The 20,725-nt window shown below is 41.9% G+C and overlaps 1 protein-coding gene across 2 annotated transcripts in view; it reads left to right on the top strand.

Moving 5' to 3' along the window:
• The window catches only part of CACNA1C (calcium voltage-gated channel subunit alpha1 C), a 774,332-nt gene that overhangs the window by 556,432 nt on the left and 197,175 nt on the right, over nucleotides 1-20,725 (top strand). The gene's annotated exons all lie outside the window — the stretch shown is intronic.

The following is a 20,725-nucleotide window of genomic DNA, read 5'->3' on the forward strand; positions in this document are numbered from 1 at the left end:
TTTTCTAACCAACAAAGATAACTGTATGCAATGATGGTATTATTAACCAAGGCACTAGACTGACTGACCACAGGTTTCATAAAGAAGATCAAAAAATCCCTCTAGGATTCAGTGCTAATCCTGATTATGACCCTCAATCTGACACTAATTCTTATCCTAATCTTAGTTCTGACATTGGCCTAGATCATGTCCCTTATGTTTATCTTAATTATGGCTCTAACTCTGTTCTTAATGCTGACTTTAAAATTAATTCTCGCCCTTCCCCTGGAGGTTTTTGTGCAGCTTGCTTCAGTTCTTGAGTATTGTAACCGCTATTGATGTAAGAGACCCAGTAACACTTAGGTAGTCTCATCAGAGTTAAAATAAAACTTTTTTTTTATTTTATACCAGACATCTCTGAACTTCTGAACTATGCCTTGGACTTTGGCAGGGTTATAGAATATGTCAGGAACTTCCTTTAAAAAAATGGTCCTATCTAATCTGTGGGATTAATCTAGATTTTAACTGTGATTTGGGCTATTGTGTTATATCTGGTTCTCCCAATATGGCAAGATTCCAGTGTAGATGTGACTTGAGCCTCAGTGCATTGTAGAATTAGCTCACACAGATTCTAAGGGAAATAGGGAAAGGGTCTCAACTGCAGGAAGCTTGTGCTTGTGTTGCTAATCGCCTTGTCTTGTGAACATGAATCTGAAGCTACATTCTACCTGCCACTGGCTTTAAGGCATTTCTCTTTCAAAATTTAGAGTAGTGAGGGCCAACCTTTTTGGCAGGTGTGCTACCATGATCCCCTTCTGCTGGCTGTTCTGCTGTCTGCTTTCTTCCCTATTTGCTGCTGTGCTGCCTGCTCCTACTGTGATCTGCCATGTGCCACACACATGCTGCCCATGCCACTTGTGGCATGCTTGTCACAGGTTGGCCATCTTTATTTAGAGTATCTCAGCATTAGGGCTGTGCATAGCTTCAGTTGCTGATTAAATTTGAAGGAAATTCAGCACCATTTGGTGGCCAAATCTCCGAATCCGAATTGAATCAGGAGACCTGTTCATCTCTCCAAATTAAATCAGAAGCCTCCAAATGGATTCAGAGAGATTTGGAAAGATTTGCTGATTCAGCCATAGACATCGGTTTATATGTTTTTTCTATGTACCTCGAGGTACCAGGCACGGCTCATGAACACTGAGATGGTGGGGCAAATGGAGCATGCATAGGGAGCATGGGGGAGTCCCCCATGCACTCAGCGGCAAGCCCAGAAGTGGACCAGAAATACTTCCAGTCCACTTCCTGGTTTGCCGCAGAGTGCATGCCCTCCCTTCTCCCCCCACCTCCGGCTCAGCAACTGGTGCCTCCTGGGTCAGGGGCGGGGGGGCCCCCCTGTGGCCAATTGGTGAGCTGGGGGACTGGGGGTGGGGGTGTCCTCCATGTGCTTAGTGGCAGACCCAGAAGTGGAATGGAAGTACTTCCAGTCCACTTCCAGGTCTGCCACTGAGTGCACAGGGGATCCCCCGCACTCCTGTGGGATGCTCCATCTGCCCCACCATCTCAGCACTCATGAGCCGCGCTTGGTACCTCAAGGTACATAGGAAAAACATTTAAAGCTTTGTCTATGGCCAAATTGCTTATTCTCCGAATCAGAATCGAATCTTCAGTTTCAGATTTGTCCAAATCGAATCAGGACAGTAACCTGAATCAGCGAATTGAATCACTGTCCCCCAAACTGGGCCAAATCTGAATAGAATACTGCCTGGTTCACACACCCCTACTCAGCATATCCCCTACATGTGGATTAAAATTAGATTATTCTGGTAGTGTCAGCTCATATCTGGTGATTGAGATAAGGAGCAAAGATTAAAATAATATTTGAAGAGAATCTCTCCAAAACAGAAGTTAGATTTACTTGAATGAGAATATTAACACAAACTATGAAGAAAAGGAAAACTTAAATGAGAAAAGAAAGCAGGCACAATTTCTCAGCATTTGACTACAAAGAATGTATTTGTCTGTCTGTACCATATTTCGGTGGCATCTATCTCTGTAGGATCTAAAAGCTGTATCTCTCATGGGCAATGCAATTGAGAGCACACAAAGCAAAGTGAACAAGAAAATCAATAATACATATTAAAGTACTTTTGGCATTGTACACTATTTACTTATATGAAATGAATCTCTGAGTTAGCATTATCTTCTCTGAAGATAGGTTTTACAAAAGATCCTCCTCCTCTCCAATCTCTGCAGTCTTGGGTCCTTGTATCATTTGCATGACTGGATGTGAGTCATTCAGGATCCGCTTATCAGTTCTTATTCATCTACTATTAGGAGCCAAAAACATTTCTTCTGATAAATGCTTTTCAGTAATGGTTGCTACAGATTGCCTCATTTCTCATACATTCCCTCCAGTACCCTAAATTTTAGCTCTTGAGTTTGGGGTTTTTTCAGCTACACTTTTTTTTTCTATTTTCTTACATTATTTTTCCTTTATATAGTATGGTGTATTGAGGCTTCAAATGATAACAGTTTTCTAGTTATTAGTTTTTAGGGACATCTCTGAAGTTGTTAGACTTCTAGACTATGGCTTTAGTAGATCACTGCTTTGGAAGGGAAAAAGAATAATGTGTTATCCTTTTTCGCAGTTCCAAGTTATTCCCATGCAAAAAAAAACAAACTTAAACTGGAGGTAAGACTGCAAATACAGTATCAATAATAACTAGAAGGAAAATAAAAAAACCCTTTATAGTTGATTTTTAAAAACCAAAACAAATCACTAATTTCTGAAAGCCACAAAATATAAAGTTCAAGTTGCATTTTCTCAGACACTGTCTGTGCAAATGGATTGGCTTCCTTTGAAAGTTTAGAAAAAGTTATACCTTTACATTTGTCACCCTGAGCCCAATTTTGCATGCAAGATAATGATTCATAGATTCATAGATGTTAGGGTCGGAAGGGACCTCAATAGATCATCGAGTCCAACCCCCTGCATAAGCAGGAAAGAGTGCTAGGTCTAGATGACCCCAGCTAGATACTCATCTAACCTCCTCTTGAAGACCCCCAGGGTAGGGGAGAGCACCACCTCCCTTGGGAGCCCGTTCCAGACCTTGGCCACTCGAACTGTGAAGAAGTTCTTCCTAATGTCCAATCTAAATCTGCTCTCTGCTAGCTTGTGGCCATTGTTTCTTGTAACCCCCAGGGGCGCCTTGGTGAATAAATACTCACCAATTCCCTTCTGTGCCCCCGTGATGAACTTATAGGCAGCCACAAGGTCGCCTCTCAACCTTCTCTTGCAGAGGCTGAAAAGGTCCAGGTTCTCTAGTCTCTCCTCGTAGGGCTTGGTCTGCAGGCCCTTAACCATACGAGTGGCCCTTCTCTGGACCCTCTCCAGGTTATCCGCATCCTTCTTGAAGTGTGGCGCCCAGAATTGCACGCAGTACTCCAACTGCAGTCTGACCAGCGCCCGATAGAGGGGAAATATCACCTCCTTGGACCTACTCGTCATGCATCTGCTGATGCACGATAAAGTGCTTTTTGATGGCTTCGTCACACTGCCGACTCATGTTCATCTTGGAGTCCACTAGGACTCCAAGATCCCTTTCCACCTCTGTGCCACCCAGCAGGTCATTTCCTAGGCTGTAGGTGTGCTGGACATTTTTCCTCCCTAGGTGCAGCACTTTGCATTTCTCCTTGTTGAACTGCATTCTGTTGTTTTCTGCCCACTTGTCCAACCTATCCAGGTCTGCCTGCAGCTCTTCCCTGCCCTCCGGCGTGTCCACCTCTCCCCATAGCTTTGTGTCATCTGCAAACTTGGACAGAGTACATTTGACTCCCTCGTCCAAGTCACTGATGAAGACATTAAAGAGTATCGGTCCAAGGACTGAGCCCTGCGGGACCCCACTGCCCACACCCTTCCAGGTCGAAACCGACCCATCTACCACGGCTCTCTGGGTGCGACCCTCCAGCCAATTCGCCACCCACCAGACTGTGTAGTCATCCAAGTCACAGCCTCTTAACTTGTTCACCAGTATGGGGTGGGATACCATATCGAAAGCCTTCCTGAAGTATAAGTATACGACATCCACCCCTCCTCCTGTGTCCAGGCGTTTCGTAACCTGGCCATAAAAAGAGACTAGATTGGTCAGGCACGATCTGCCTGCCACGAACCTGTGCTGGTTTCCCCTCAGCATAATTTGTCCTGCCGGGCTATCACACATGTGAGCCTTGATAATTTTTTCAAAGACTTTGCCAAGGATGGAGGTGAGACTGACTGGCCTATAGTTGCCCGGGTCCTCCTTCCTCCCCTTCTTGAATATGGGGACCACATTGGCCCTTTTCCAGTCCTCCGGGACTTGGCCTGTGCGCCACGAGCGTTCGAATATTCCCGCCAGTGGCTCTGCAATGATGTCGGCCAGTGCCTTCAGCACCCTTGGATGGAGCTCATCCGGGCCTGCCGACTTAAAGGCATCCAGTTCTTCCAAGTGACTCTGCACCATCTCAGGGTCTACGCATGGAAGTCTGTCGCCTTGCTGCTGCCTCTCTACAACCCCAGTGAGAGACTTGTCGTGCCCCTTGCTTAGGAACACTGAGGCAAAGAACTCGTTGAGGAGTTCAGCCTTGTCCCCCCTGTCCGTCACCAATTGTTTCTGCCCATTTAGCAGGGGTCCTATTCGTCCCTGGGTCTTCCTTTTACTCCCTATATATCTAAAAAACAATTTCTTGTTGTCTTTTACTTGGGTTGCCATCCTCAGCTCCATGGTAGCTTTGGCCCATCTAACTGCCTCCCTACAAGCACGAGCAGAGGAGGTATATTCATCTTTGGTGATCTCTCCCTGTTTCCACTTTTTATGTGCTCCCCTTTTGGCCCTTAGGCTGCCCTGGATTTCTCTGGTCAGCCAGGGAAGCGTCCTGGCCTCTTTCCCTCTTTTGCCTCACTCGGGGATCGTCTTGCTTTGTGCCCGAAGGATCGTTTCCTTAAGGCACAGCCACCCTTCTTGGGCTCCCCTCCCTTCAAAACTCCTACTCTGCAGTGCTTCCTTGACTAATCGCCTGAGTGCATTGAGATCAGCTTTCCTAAAGTCTAGCACTTTCACCCTACTAGTTACCTTACCCATTCGACCTCTTACGGTGAATTCTATTATTAGGTGATCACTGTCCCCCAGATGGCTACCGATCTGGAGGTCCCCTACCATGTCATCCCCCGTTGCCAATACCAGATCCAGTATGGCATTCCCCCTAGTGGGACCGTGTACCTCCTGTGTCAGGTGGAGGTCCTGTACACAGGTTAGAAACCTTCGTGAGCGGTGGGACTTTGGTGTTGAACAGAATGAAACTGAGCATTGAAACCCCAAAATGTCTTCTTTATCCTCCCTGGATTGAAAATGAATCCCAGTACTAGTTCAGTAGACATTTTGCTGTCACCTTAAATAACCTACAGAGTCCTAAAAAATATTAACACTCCACTGTCTTAAAGAGCAAATTAAAAATAGATTTACTTTGGCCCTCTTACATAGAAGCATTCCACTGGAGTCTGATTCTGACTTTTTGAACTTCCAGGAAGTTTTCCTTGGAAAGGAAATCATTCTCATGGGATGTTGTGATTATAAAGCAAGAGCCACAGAGGAATTGATAACGTAACTAGTATACGTAAGTTGTTCCTAATACTGTTCGTAATACAAACCATTAGAGGCAACAAGCACCCACAACTTCCACTGATTTCAGCCAGGTTCTCTGGATAGCCAGCATCTTCCATGATTTAGCTTGTAGACTGTGACTACATAATTAACTGAAGTTCTTGTATGGTGAAACATTTCTTTAAAAAGGTATAACGTACTGTAACATTCACAAAAACACCTGAGTCAGCAAAACAATTAAGTATGTACTTAAGACTATTCCTATTTCACAAAACACTTGAACATAATTTTAAGTCTCATCAAAGTCAGAGGTTAAGCACATCTAAAGTCAAACAGGAGCTCAAATTCTTTACTAAAGGGGGATGGACAACTGAATAGAGGCTAAGCGATTTCTACCTTAGCTCAAGCTTATAGTAATATCTTTTTTGTTTGTTCAGCCAGATGAATGTTTACTTTTTCATCCACATTCCAGGACTTCTCCCTGTGCTATTCCCCGTGAAACTCCCAGGTAGATTTGAACTTCAAATGCAATCATGTTCTGGACACCGAAGCCATCCTAGCTATTAGAGTCTAGAAACGTTTGATCATGGAAGGAATTTCTAGTGGACATTCTATTAACTGTATACTGAAGCAAGACTGATCTTATTCCTTAACCTCATTTTCATAGATATGTAACTGTGAATTTGTTCCATTGCCTAAACTGAGCTTAAAAATATTTGAAGTAGCAACAAGCCTGAACCAGCCCTTATTCCAAACACCTATGAATTGTAGGAACATTCAGTGATGCATGCAGATTCAAATAGCACAGATAAAGCCCATCTCCATTTTAAAGTAAATCTCTGCTTCAGCCTATTAGTTCTTGTTCTCTCTTTTACTAATGGAAATAATTAATCCCTGTCCACTTTATAACATCCCATTTAAGTATTTGTAGACATTTATCATGTCTTTCCTCAATCTTTTTTCTTGTCTAAGCAGCTACAGTTCTCTCTACCTTCCTGTACAGGGCTCATTTTTTATTTTTTTATTAGGTTTGCTGTTGTCCCTTCCAGGAAGTTTTACTTGTTAATTAAATAGACCAGGGGTGCTCAACCTCCAACCCCCAGGCTAAATGCAGCCAGCCCACAGAGCCATTGCATCTGGCCCACAGGGTTCCTCACAGGTCCAGAACTTTGGCATCAGGGCAGAAGTGTCCATTAATGCAACCACCCTCCTCCTTGCCAGATCCACCACCCCCATTCCCTGTCCAGGTGGTTGGAGACAAGCCCTTTCCCTCCCAGGTACCCCCCGGGTACCTCCCCTTTCCCCTGTGGGGCTGTGTTGAGGCTGGCCTGCCCCCCTGCCCCCCTCTGCCTCCAGGTGGCCAGATGGTGCCTTCTGCACCTGCGCTGGATTGGGAGTGCCGGATGGATCCAGCCCACAGATGGACCAGGCACTGACAATTCAGCCCACAAGGCAAAAAGATTCAGTACCAGTGACATAGACTATAGAATGGGCATTAAACTTTGGATTTGGACAACCAACCTGTTTATACTGGGTGCAAACTGCTTTCATATCCGTGTAATAAAAGTAGTGTACACATGCCGTACTGCCAGACTCCAGTGTAACTTACTAGAATCCCACATGGAGCTACCCTGGAAAAAGCAGAGATAAATTTGCATTTGTATAAATTATATTGGTATAGGTGTATCCCAGAATAGTCATTTGTTTAATGTAAGCAGGCTATTTCTGCTTCCCTGCTGCAATTACTAGCAAGATGCTATAGTAGACATTATTAAAGCATTTCCCTGCCCCAGAAAAGTTGGCTATCTGTCTGCTCTGGATGCAGGTTTAATTTACACTAATGTACAAAATTAATGTAAATTAAGTGTTAATCTGTTACCTGTTCAGGTCTTCTTGGTGCAATCTGTCCCTGTAAGCTTGACCTGTGGGACTTGCATGCAGAACTGCCTCTTGCAGCATCAGTTCTTAGTGCCTGGTTTTCCATTATCCTGCACCATGACAGGTCATATTACTATAGTAAAAAATAAGTACAGAGTAGGTGCACAATACCATATTTACTCAAATATAAAATGACTTCCCAATAATTAGATTCTATAGATGGAATATTTATAAATTTGTTATAATTTTCCAGGTGTTGAATCTAATTATTGGAAGTTTGCCTTGAATTTGTCCCCTTCCCACTGCTACAGCAAGGAAAATAAATCTGGGAAGTCAGATAGTCCCCTTGCTCTCTGCACCCCCTCCCCCAACTTTTTCTTCCTGTAGTCCCTTCCCCCTCCTTACTGTCAGACTGCTCTCCCTGAGCACATGGAAGTGAGGGACAAACTTGAAAACACTGACTTTGAAATAAACATACCTATAATAGCTTGCATATATGGAATTTTTTTAAGATACTCATAGACTTAGTTCATCCAGAATTGATGCATGTTACCTTTTTTGAAACTGCTGCAAGTTTTAGCACATAAACACACTTTTAAGACCTACGTATACATATACGTACACATATACATAAAAAGTAACCCAAAATCCATATTTTCCACAATTAAAATGAAACACTGCTAATATATAGATATATATTATATTATAGCGGTGTTTCATTTTGATCACAGAAAAATGTGGATTTTGAATTACATTTTTTATCCAAAAATTGGGATTTTTTTTTTAATCAAAGAAAACCAAGATCCCTGCTAATAACAAGGCTCTTGTACAGCATCTTGTCCATAGTACATTGGACAGGAGTGCACCCCCCCCACTACACAATGCCATTTAAGTACATCTGGGCTTTACCATGTAGTTCATTGGGCTGGGCCCAGCAGAGACCACAGTGTTTCAAGCCATGGTGACCCCACAGCTTAGCACTGTTCAGTATGTTTGTGTTCTCCAGATCTCGCCCCCCCCCCCACCAGCAAAGGATCCTCATGCTAATTAGCCCCCACTCATGACTGAAGCCAGGTGTTCTCCTCATGAGTCCCAGGATCCTCCAAGAATGTATATGCAGATGGGCAGGGCAGTCTTGTCTGGCTCCTCCTCATGGAGGGCAGGAACACAATCATATGCAACAGGCTGAGAGAGGGGGTGACAGGTATTCTGGGTAAGCTGTTTGGGGCTCTATTCAATGATGTTTGCCAGGCATTTAGGGCATCTAGACACATACACTGGGATGGAGGGGGCGCACTTTAATGAGAGCAGCTCTGAGAGCTGCTCCAATTAAAGTTTCTTCAGCATCATATGTATTCAGAGTCCTGTACTTCAAAGTGGCAGTGGGGGCACTTTAACTAAAGCTCATCTGACAAACTTTAGTTAAAGCACCTCACCACCATTTTGAAATGTGTGGATGCTGAATACACGTGATGCGGAGGCTACTGGAACATAATAATCAGCAGCTCCAGCAGACTTGCAGCAGATTCCATTAATTGAGTATGCTCCAACTCATGCTAACTAGCATGTGTTGGTGCAGAGGTCTGTCACATGTATAGGTGACCCCTAGGCTGGTTAAAAAACTGGACTCAAAAGAAGTAAAAATATATTCAGTGTAGTGGCTCACCATGACTTGAAAGAAAGTTGTGCTGAAGGGGAGTACACTTAATGAACACTACCATATATCTTACTCAGATGCCCAGCCTGGCCCTGTCCGATGCCATGGGCCATGTATTTTATAGTCATGCTCTGTGTTGACTGCATTTACTCAACTTTGTAACTGGTTTCCCTTACTAAGCACATGTTGCTTTTGGCAGCAGTTTAATGATAGATAATGTATTTAGAAAGATTTCCTTGTATGTGAATGTAGATGAAGGGCTTTTTTCCCCATGATGATTGGGGGGCGGGGAGGAGCCTCATCTTGTATTTGAGTACTAACCAATTAGTATGCTAATGTTTAATACCCACATTGTGTTGGAGCAAAATCCTACTTATGATGCAGAGCAATGGAGAATCAGTGCCTGGGATCTGCACACACTGTGGTCCTTGTAGCCTAAATTCTAGGATCAAGCAGACAATACTTTTAATGACACATTCAGACAGCCACAGCTGGAAAGATGTTTGCTTTGTTTTCCATAATTTATACCACCTTCCTCATAATGTCTGAAAACTGCACAACTTTGTAGTTCCTGTAGGGAATGTTTGAACTAAGGCTCTGAGTTCAAACTAACAGCTGTAAAGTAAAGAGTCTTGGCAATAATTAGAGGTAGACGTGAGCTAGAACAGTGGTGGTCAACGTCGCTGGCCCTATAGGCTAGACAAATGATGAGGCCCAGTCTTCAGGCCAAATCCCACATGTGGGGTTGGTCTGTGGGCTGATTTGGCCTGAACCTTCATGCTGGATCTAGCCACTGCTGCTGCTCACCTACTGCCTAGTTTCCAGACCTATAGAAGCACCATAAGCTGAATGACATGGCTTTGTGAGCCAGAGGTTGAGCACCACTGAGCTACAATATTGGATCTGAAGCCACTGGGATTTGGGGCAAGATCAAATTCCAGCTTCAGCCCAGCTCAGCACTTGAACACAGGATTGCAACCTCTTCAAATTTTAGGAAACCAAACTTCATAGCTTGGGCCAAACTAGGTAAAATAAGGGGGTGGAAATGAATAGGAGGAGCATAAATACAATTGAACAGCCAAGCTACATCTGAATGAGGTTGTATCTGTAGAAACATTCAGCAGTGCCTTAGATGGCACACTCTAGGGAAAAGCTTAGAATAATGTGCCAAATGCAGCAGGTTAGACATGCTCACCCAAAAAGTCCCTTCCAGCCTCAATGTCTGTGGATCTATGACCTCATACTTTTGAAATTCAGTACATGAGCTTGAAACTGGAGCCTACAGTCACCCTGGAAACTCCTGTCAGGAAATCAAATTGGGGAACAAACCAGGCAATAGATACAATTTAGTTTGTTGACAGCCTTGACATGTTTTGTGAGCTTTTCTCTTTCCTCCACAGCCTGTTGAAGCCTGATGAGGAAGATGTGGTGAGGAGTACAGTGATATTGCCACAAAGTGGAAAATATTAAAGGCAGAGATGCAACCCCCAATTTTCACCAGCTGTGTTTTGCTTTCTAACCCTTTATTCTTGCAGCACTGAGGTTTAAGTTAGTAAGGCATTTCACATGAGGGAATGGGCTAATTCTCAGAATATGCTTCTCAACATGTTTCCATGGCATTTTATTTTCCCAGAAAGTTCTGGCGTTTTACTAGCTATTTTTTATCATCATTTGGCAGGATTTGTCACAAATGTGAAAAATAACAAAGAATAAACATGAGAACATGAGCAAGCCATCTCTCTGATCACAAAGGTTATATCTGTTCCATCTGCTATAACAATGCTGTACTGTGGGATGTCCACATTTGTGACACTGAGGGGCCACATGTTGACTTGCCAGAAGAGTGATGGCCAGGCCTTATTTGCATAAATATTTACATTAATCTATTCTTCAAATATAAATGTGCATGCAACCATAACAGTTGCTTGTACTGCTGCCTTCTAGGAAAGATTAATAGCAACAGCTTGTTGTCTTTCACCTACAGAAAAAAAATGTGCAGCTGATCATTTTTGGTCTCTACAGCTGCTGTTCAAAGTTGCAGCTTTCAGATGACCTCAGGCCTCATTTTGGGCATTTCTTCTTTATAGGAAAGAAGCTCTCCTTTCAGGATAAGCTTCTTTCTTTGGTATTTATGGAAAGTGTTAATTGAGTGCCTCTGCCCAGTGCTCCTGCTTGTGAAGGACTTCTGTAATATCCCTGTGTCTCTCTCTCACCCTTTCTCTACCCATTTTTCTCCCTTTCCTCCCCCTTGGACTCTCTCCTAATTACTGCTTTCTCTACCACAGAGACCTTTGTGTCTCTCTCCTTCTCCTGAAAGGAGGAGACAGAGCCAATATGTCAGGACAGTTTTCAAAGTGCTTAGTGATTCTTAATGCCTCAGTTCAGGGGTTCATTACTTGAAACCTCTTAGATTGCCCAGATTTTTCTAGGGTGGATTTTCAATGCTATTCATGAAAAAAGCAGGCATTGCTAAGGAGTATAAAATAGGGCACCCAAAAACTCTGGCACCTGAGATCGTGACTTATTTTTTGTATGTCTTGTGCTTGGTCCATTCCCTATCCCCTAGGAAGAAAAATACATGGTTATAAGGTAGAAAGAGAGGTGATTAGCCATGTTAGTCTGAAGTCAGGCACAAGGTAAGCACCTTAGAGACTAACTGGTCAGTGAGGCACGAGCTATCTTAGGCCTCAACCTGCTGCAAATGGGTGAAAAGAGCATTATAATCCTTTCATTTGTTGGCAGCTTAATTTTATTTTAACAAATGACTTTCAGGGCTTGGGGCTCAATTCAGGCTCTAGTTACATGAGTGCAAATATCATTTGTGCAGTGGGAGCAGTGGAAATATCATTTGTGCTTAGAGGACAGGACTGGGTCTTTAGGATCAGCTCCTGAATTCCTAACATAGGTGAAGTTCATTGTGTTCAGTCATCTCTTATATGTGAGTAGCATAAAATTTCACAACTTGGTGTGAATGACCCATTGGTAATAGGGAATCAGTAGGCTATCCATACCACAAAAGTGGCTGGAGATGAGGAAAGGGGAGGAATTGCAGATGGAGAAAAAACCCAAAAGAGTTAGAAAATATTAAGGCCCACTCCCTAGTGATTTTAACACCCTGATGATTTCAAATCATAATGTTTTCAAATCGTATGTCGCTTATCTTTGTTTTTCAGATGTGTATTTCAGTACTTTTTGTTGTATGCACATATATACAATAATAGTATGCACAATACACTAGAAAAGTCAGTCCTGTGTACCAGCGTGCCTTCCTGAGTGTGAAGATGGCTTTATTGGAAAGTTATAGCAGTGGCAGTGAATTCAGGATTTCTTTTTTATGGTTCCCTCAATGCTAGTTTGGTATGTGGTAAATAAGATTAAAAGTGAAAGGGCTGGTAGTTTTATGTTATGGACCATAAGTGAACTTTCACCTTGTAGATAATATGTATTGCATTTGTGAGTTCTGGCATCTGTAGAATTTGTATTCCTCATCTCAAACATAACGATTCAAGTCAGTCCATTTGTTGGACGGGATATTTGCTCCAAACCTGGAAACTGGGATGTATTGATTAACAGGGCTGTGTGAAGCTTTGGTCCCTGATTCAATTTGGTGGAGATTTGGCCCAATTCGGTGGCTGAATCTCCAAATCGGAATCGAATCAGGAAACCATTTAACCTCTCTGAATTGAATCGGAACCCTCCGAATCAATTCAGAAAGATTCAGCAATTCAGACATTGGCACAGCCTTAAATGTTTTTTCTGCATAGCTCTAGGTAGCAGGGGCTTGTGAGTACTGTGATCCTGAGGCACATGGAGCATCCCACAGAAGCACGGGGGGCTCCCCAGTGCGCTCGGCAGCAGACCCAGAAGTGGACCAGAAGCACTTCCAGTCCACTTCTGGGTTCGCCACCGAGCACGTGGAAGGCCCCCTGCACTCCTGTGGGGCGCTCCATGTGCCCCAGCATTGCAGCGTTCACGAGCCGCACCTGCTACCTAAAGGTATGTAGAAAAAACTTTTAAAGCTGTGTCTCTGTCAGAATTGCTGCTTCTCTGAATCAGCATCAAATCTTCAGATTCGGATTCGGCCAAATCAAATCAGGGACAGTGATCCGAATCAACAAATTGAATCACTGTCCCTGATTCGGGCCGAATCCAAATCCGAATCGAATAGGGCCTGCTTCGTACATTCCTATCGATTAGGTGTAAAATAGACAAACTGGCTATCTTGCTTCCCTTCAGTAATGAAGGGAGTATTTATCTGCAGTTTACATTACTGCTTCTCATTATCTTTATTTTTAAGGACTTAATTGACTATGTAAATTAGTTAACAGTATGTGCTTGGGTGTTCCTGTTCATGGAGTAGTCAACATGATTCTGATATATCCACGGTAAAATCTTGTATCAATCTGAATGGAAGGAGCATGGAGATAAATAGATGTTATAAAACAGCAGTATGGTAAAATGGACAGAAAATCCTTTTCTGGATAATCAGCTATGCAAATGTAAATATAAAGTAAACACAGATAGAAAGGAAAAGCCCTGGATTTTGAAATGCAATGAAATCTTTAGGTTTTGAGACGCACTGTCCCAAGGGATATTTTCATGCTTGAAATCAGCACTTTATCCTATTCGAGTGAATTTCCAAAGTCTTTAAAAGATGAAAAGGTTTTTAAATAACTAAGCAGCAAAGAGAGATGGAAGTGCTGTGCTGTCTAATGAAAGAACTATCAGCCCTGTGGGTGAATAGCCTTTAGGCCTTGGATGATTTTTTTCCAAAGATCCCTATTGCTCATCTTGCATTCTCTCTCTCTTTTTTTTTCTTCCTTAACAGACAGTCTTACAGGGAATAAGGCAACTCCATTGCTTAAAGCAGAGTCTCTTTTGCCTCTTGAGACTTGAATTCAAATCTTGATTAAGTCACACAAATCAAAATCATTTTGAAGGTCACTAGAGGGCATTCATGCAGCTCACAAAATCATCACTAGCAAACGTTATAGCACAATTGGCAGCCTTTAATAAGGAGAATGACAATAAGAGGTGAGGTGTTTGTCTCTATGGAGACCCGATTTTGGTAGATCAGTTTTGACACTCAAAAGACGTGACATAAGTGTAAATGAATTGGGCCTGTAGAGAAATAGACCATAGGACTGGGATAGAAAAGATCTCTCAAAATCATGACGGTGGCAAGGCTAGAACTAGAATAGCTGTGTGGGCTGAAGGGCAGATCATGCCAGGAGTACACTGGCAGAAGTGTCTTAGGCAAGACAGGACATAAGCAAATGCTGAAGGCCAAGACTAACGTGGTGTATCAGGATGGATTGTGCTTTGTATTAGGAGAATGTTTTCCTCACTTCACACACCTACAAGGAATGGCATTTCTCAAACTGCTATGAGCAGCAAAATATGGCTGACTCTTTTTTACCTAGATAGAGGAAGGGGAGACAGTCCTCCAGTTGTACACTTTGTACAAGAACCAAGCAAAATAGTGATGGACTGTTACAATGAGGCAGAACTAATGCCATTTTTATGTTAGCCCCCGCTTGCAAAAGATGAGAACAAGGTCAGAGAAAGCAGAACTGACCAGGACCAGACAATGCACCTTCTTCAAAGGCAGTACAACCTCTGTGTTCTTGGAGCTCCTGAGTTCATTCTGCCATTCTAGGTACTCCTCCAATCAGAGCCATTATTTACCTCCCCCAGCCTCAGGCAGTGACTATTCAGCCAGTCAGTCCTTTCTCAGACAGCAGATGACCTCAGGCCACTATTAAAAATAGTTTTAAAACTATTTTTTATGCCCAAAATATGCAACTGTTCAAATACCCTCCAAAACCTGGGTCCCTATTATTTTGCAAGAAATGGATATCAACATTTCATTTTTGAGCAAAATGATCCAAACTTTTATATGCTGTCCTGTTAGAAAGTTTGGTTGTAGATAAACCACTGCTTTTGCAAAATGTGTTTGTGCAAATATGTGCATGATTTCTTGTCTAATTTCTGTGTATAATTACCACAATTGGGTGTTTTTACTTGCAAATTATCAGTTAGATTCATACATGATTATCCATTTGTGCTTGCAGATTGGATTTTTTCATCAGCATTTTTGAAAATCAGGTCTAAAAGATATTTATTTTCGAGTCAGGATCACTGTCAGTCCAGTCAGTCTTTTATATTCCTTAATCTGTACATGTGTACTATTAACAAACTGGAATCATCCCAAGACATGTGGATTCACTGTTATCTATTTTCTTAAGGGTATAGCTTATCAAACAGTTGAAATCTTGTTCCATATTTTTATAGGCAGCATATTGTCCCCATTGTACATTGTGAATTCATACAGGAATTCCAATGGATCACTGAATTCAACTCTCTGCTTTGTGACAGGATTAATCAGTTCATCTGATCATTATACTTACATTTAATTTGCTTAATTTACCCACCCAAATACTTTGCAGACTGTGGGTCAGATTCTGATTTCATGCTGATTTAAATTCAGAGTAATTTGGCTGATTTCTCTGAAGCTACACCAAATGTATATGATTGTGAGAAAGATCTGAATATATTCTCTCAGAAACAGATGCACCACTGAAATGCTGCCATTTATGAGGCAGAATTTCACAAACCATTCTGTGCTTGTCATACAACCTAATAGTGCTCATTGGGAGGAACAAGAATAGCTGTTTCAATTGAAACCACAGTTAGATTTGGCCTAAGATGAAACTTGGCAAGGACACTTGGGCTGACATCAGGATTGTGGTAAAAAGTTCTGTGTACAGCTCCAATATCCAAGTTGATTCCCTAGCTCAGGAGTGGCCAACGTGTGGCATGAGCAACCTCTATGTGTGGCATGTGGCAGATCAGAGAGGGGACAGGCAGCACAGCACCAAATAAGACAGGAAGCAGAAAGTAGGACAGAAGATTGCCCAGGGTGCATTGAACAGGGAGCAGAAAGCAGAGCAGCAGATTGGGCAGAGGAAGGGGATCTGAGTGGCACTTGGAGAGAGAGTGTGGGGCTAATTTGTGGCACTCCTGCCAAAAAGGTTCAGCTCCTCTGCCTAGCGCAGCTCATTTCTGTTGTCTTAACGTATCCAATTTCACAAGAACTCTCGAGTTGTTTCTAAATATGCTTCTATTCTGTTTCAGGGGAAAAATTCAAACCTAGAGATTATTATGCTTTTCAAGTTATCTATAGACAAAATTAAAAGTAACCATGGGCAATTGAACATCCACCATCAGATCACAAATAATTCATCCTTAGTTTCAGTGGATGACACAGTCTGATTTACCTTTATCTATACAGCCAAGTTACCCCATGCTAGACTGAATTGAAATAAATTAAAAGATAAAAATAAAATAGAACATTTTTTCATCTGTAATCTATTAACTCTGGAAGCAGGCGAGCTGGTGAGGCAATCACTTGTGATCAGTATGAGTGATGGAAGTCTCATTGTAATCCGGAAGTTGGCTGCCTTTGTAAGGAATATTAGCTGCAGAACTAATATTGTATATAGAAGTGCAGTATGCTAATAGTCTGACAAACCTGTTTCACAGGAACACAGCATTCTCCTATGTTCTCACTAGATGGATGTAAAAGTTTTACAGTTGGGTGCAATAAAAGACAAATGATATATTTTAGACATTTTTAACTATTTTCCCTCTAATTGTGCACTGGACTACAGGAATTGTTCACTGATATTTTGATGAGTTAAAATGAAGGTGTTCTGTTCCAAAGATGAACATCTTAGACATTCACACAATTTATGCTCTGTTGTTATTCATGTCCTAATATAGCATAATCAATGCCATCTAACTTGACTGATTCTAAAAACAGAATTGCATTCATGTGTTCCCTCTAGTCACCCGAGATCCTAAAAATATATCCCTGTATTTTCAAAAAGGGTGAGGATTTACCCACCAGCATACATTAATGGGAGTAGATGTTTTACAGTTATATTTATGTGGAGATTATTCAAAATTACAGGTTAATAAAGGCAAGCAATAAACACACCTGAACCAGTATTCTCCCCTTCCTTCTGTTGCAGAACAAACATACCATAAAAATATATGATCAGCACACATTTTCAGCATGAACTGTTTGCAGTGAAGCTGCTCCAGTTCAATCATTATGTCTCACAAACATTTTGACCTACTGGAATTTGAATGCATAGTTTAATTCTCTTCCTGCTCTACAGAAAATTCCAAAATGACCCACACACAGACCTTATAATTCCCATAATAATTCAAGCTGCTAAAGAGCAGCTGACTGAAAAAAGAAGTGTTCGAGTGAACCAAAACCACAAGGAAAATGAAAACAAAAATTGACCAGAGAGTAAAACAATGTCATGGAATCTCGTGGGCATACACTGGGGACTGAAGAGCACAGCTGAAGGTCTCAGTGTCAAAGTAAAATACAGAGGGACAGATAGTCAAAAGATAGTGTTTTTAGTATGCATCTTGGACAGCTTTACTTAAGTAGGAAAATGGACATATCCTCAAAGGATATAACTGACATGCAATGAGTGATTAAAGTATGACTAAGTGTCAGTGGAAATAAATTTACTTGACCAATTGTCCTAGTAAGGATGTTTTTCCTTGTCATGTACTAAAGGGACAGATATGATCAGGGCAGTCCTTATTGAAGGTAATTAGTATATGCCTTTCTAACATTGTAAAACAGTAGTAAATCTCCCAGGCATGTTTTACACGGAAATTCATGTTTCCAAACTATCTGCCTTCAGACAGCTCCTAACTAGAAGGGTATCTTTGTTCAAGTCCTGGTCCTGGTGTAGGTTACAACAGCCTGCTTATTGCTTTAACATATACCAGCTGGCTATGATTTTCCAGTAGTCATACAACAAAATGACTTACCAAGATCATTCACTTCCCATTCTTGCTCCTCCCTGCCCTTCATAAGTTCACTCTCCCCAGCTCTGCTTCTTGAAGATATTTTAAGAAAGGATCTAGGTATCTATCATACAGTTTTTTGATGGATACATAACATATTGTTATGTTTCTTTTATTATCATCACTCATGATTCAGAGCGCTCAACTCATTTTTGTGCCTTATACTTTTGTAAATATGGTAACTCTATTTGTAAAATTTAATAGAATTCAGATACTATGGCAATGAGACCCAGAAAAGTAAATATTTAGAGCCAAGGAGGCAAATGTGAATTGCTGAAGATTTGTCCTCTCCTTAGTACTTTGAAATGAAGTCCATTTAAGGAACACAGTGAATAATCATTTTTAACAGGAGTCGTTGGCCCATTGACGGTTATTGGCTAAAGGTAAAGTCTTAAGTTGAGCTCTCTGGTGTCTTCTCCATATCAGTAATTCTACTAATGTTACCAATGACAAAGCACCAAAATATTTTAAGACAGTGATAAAGTTAAACAATTAAAAAAAAAAAACATCCAGGAAGGAATGATGAATTTTAGAAAAGGGAGATGGGTTACCAGTGGTGGGGGTGGTTTTCATTGTAATTTTGTTATTTGGCAGCAGTTTTACCCAGTATTTTATGGCCTATAAAATATTTTCAAGTTTTTTTGTTGTTTCCTCTACCCACCCTTGTCTTGTTTGTTCTGAAACCTGCAATTTCCATGCTTTATCACCTGGGTTATGAATGCTGAGAAGCTGAAAGAATATTTCAGTTTGATAAAAGGGACATGAACTCTTCTCTTGGTACACTAAAGTTTCAGTTGCCAAGACTGAAATGTTTAAAACTGTTTTGTTACATCAACCATTGTGGTGTTCAAATGTCTCATTCTTTCTTGACCTTTTTCAGGGAATTTGCAGGGAAAAAAGCCTCCCCATAATAGATGGCCAACAATTCTAATACCTCTCTCAACAATTCTAAGTCAAGTCCCAGTCCAGCTATTTATGTGCCTAGCTTCAAGCACATGAATGGTCCCATTAACTTCAGTTATACAGGTAACAATATATTGATCATTGACTTCAGGGGGACTGCATATGTGCATAAAGGTATCTAAGCAGTCAAGAGCTTTGCCAGATCAAGAACTGAGTGAGCGAAGCCAGGCAATGGGATTTTTCATGGATAAAAATTTGAAAGAGATAAAAGAACTCCCCATCTTCACTGAAACCATACTGTGATACCATAGGTGGGTCTGATGTGGAGTAGCAGGTGTAATCCTGGATGACTTTGGGGCCATATGGATGTTCTTTGTGTAACAGCATCTCTTGTGAAGTCTTGTAGAGATTTGCCATAGAAATCTCAGATGTGCTACTTATGCAGGTATAACAGTCCTTTTTTGTTGTTTCTTCATAGTTGTTGCCAAAATAGCTAGAGGCTCAGGATTGGAGGTTTTTCATTGCCTTAGAAACAACCTTATTCTCTATAGCTTTGAGAAGAGGAGACCAACATACCTTAAGATCACCTTGATTTTGGATATGTTTTGAAGTGCATATTTAGGATGCTTATGAGAACTGCTACAAGAAAGGTTACAATATAAGCAAGACCACGTATGGGTATGAGAGAGAAAAATTTCACAATCTGTCCCAAGTTTATCCAGTGGTGGTAAACAGCCACACATATAGACACATATTTCTTCATATCACAAATGTCATAATCACAGGCCAGTGCACAAAGACCTGTGAAAATACCTAACCACCTGGGGAGCTGGTTTATAGGGCTGTGCAAAATGGCACCGTTCCATTTCGCCTTGAGTTTCACCAGTTCAAGGGAACAGTGTTTCGTCTCGAATTTCATTTTGAGCTGAAATAGTTGTTCGTTCTGTTCCATCAAAACAGAAAGGCTATTTTGATGCTGTTTTGAGTTCCACTGAGGGTTGGGAGTCAGACCAGCTGGGCTGACTTCCCATCCCCAGCGCTACATCACACTGGGGCGGGAGGCAGCCCAGGTGGGCTGATTCCCCATGTCCCCACTAAATCACACCAGGGGTGGGAGGCAGCCCAGCTGCTGGATTGGACCGGGGGTCGGAGGCAGCCCAGCTGGGCTGGTTCCTGAGGCCCCGCGCTTGATCACGCCTCCCGCCCCTGGTGCGATCAAGCAGATGGGGATGCCGGATCTTGCGCTGAGGATGGGAAGTCAGCCCAGCTGGACTGACTTCCCATTCTCAGCCTATGATTGAAATGTTTCAACTTTCGAAACATTTCGACCAGCCTCATTTTGTTTCAAGGCTATTTCAACCGGCTTTGTTTTGTTCCAATTTTGCCATTTCAACCTTGAAATTGGTCAAAACAGTGTCAGAACAAAACGGCTGGAGAAATTTTGCACAGCCCTACTGGTTTACTGTCAGATATTACTACACTTGTATGGAAAACAAAAAGGCCTAGTGAGAATGGGAAGAGTCAAACCTTCCTCTCCTAGCCAGACTTTTGCTTACTTTGAATGCTAGTGAGAGCTTTCCAGGCAAAGCCCACAAGCTCTTGGGAGCCAAGATGTTCTGAAAGCCATGTAATCACCAGAGTTAAGTGACTAATTTGCAGAAGATAATGTCTTCCACCATTTCTTTTTCTATTTGCAGAATGTCCACAAAAATCATGATTTCCTCAATTAAAAATTTTAATTGAATTTACTCTGGGCCAGATTGTGATACCC

The sequence above is a fragment of the Alligator mississippiensis genome, chromosome 4 (genome assembly GCF_030867095.1).
Source record: "Alligator mississippiensis isolate rAllMis1 chromosome 4, rAllMis1, whole genome shotgun sequence".
Taxonomy (NCBI): Eukaryota; Metazoa; Chordata; order Crocodylia; family Alligatoridae; genus Alligator; species Alligator mississippiensis.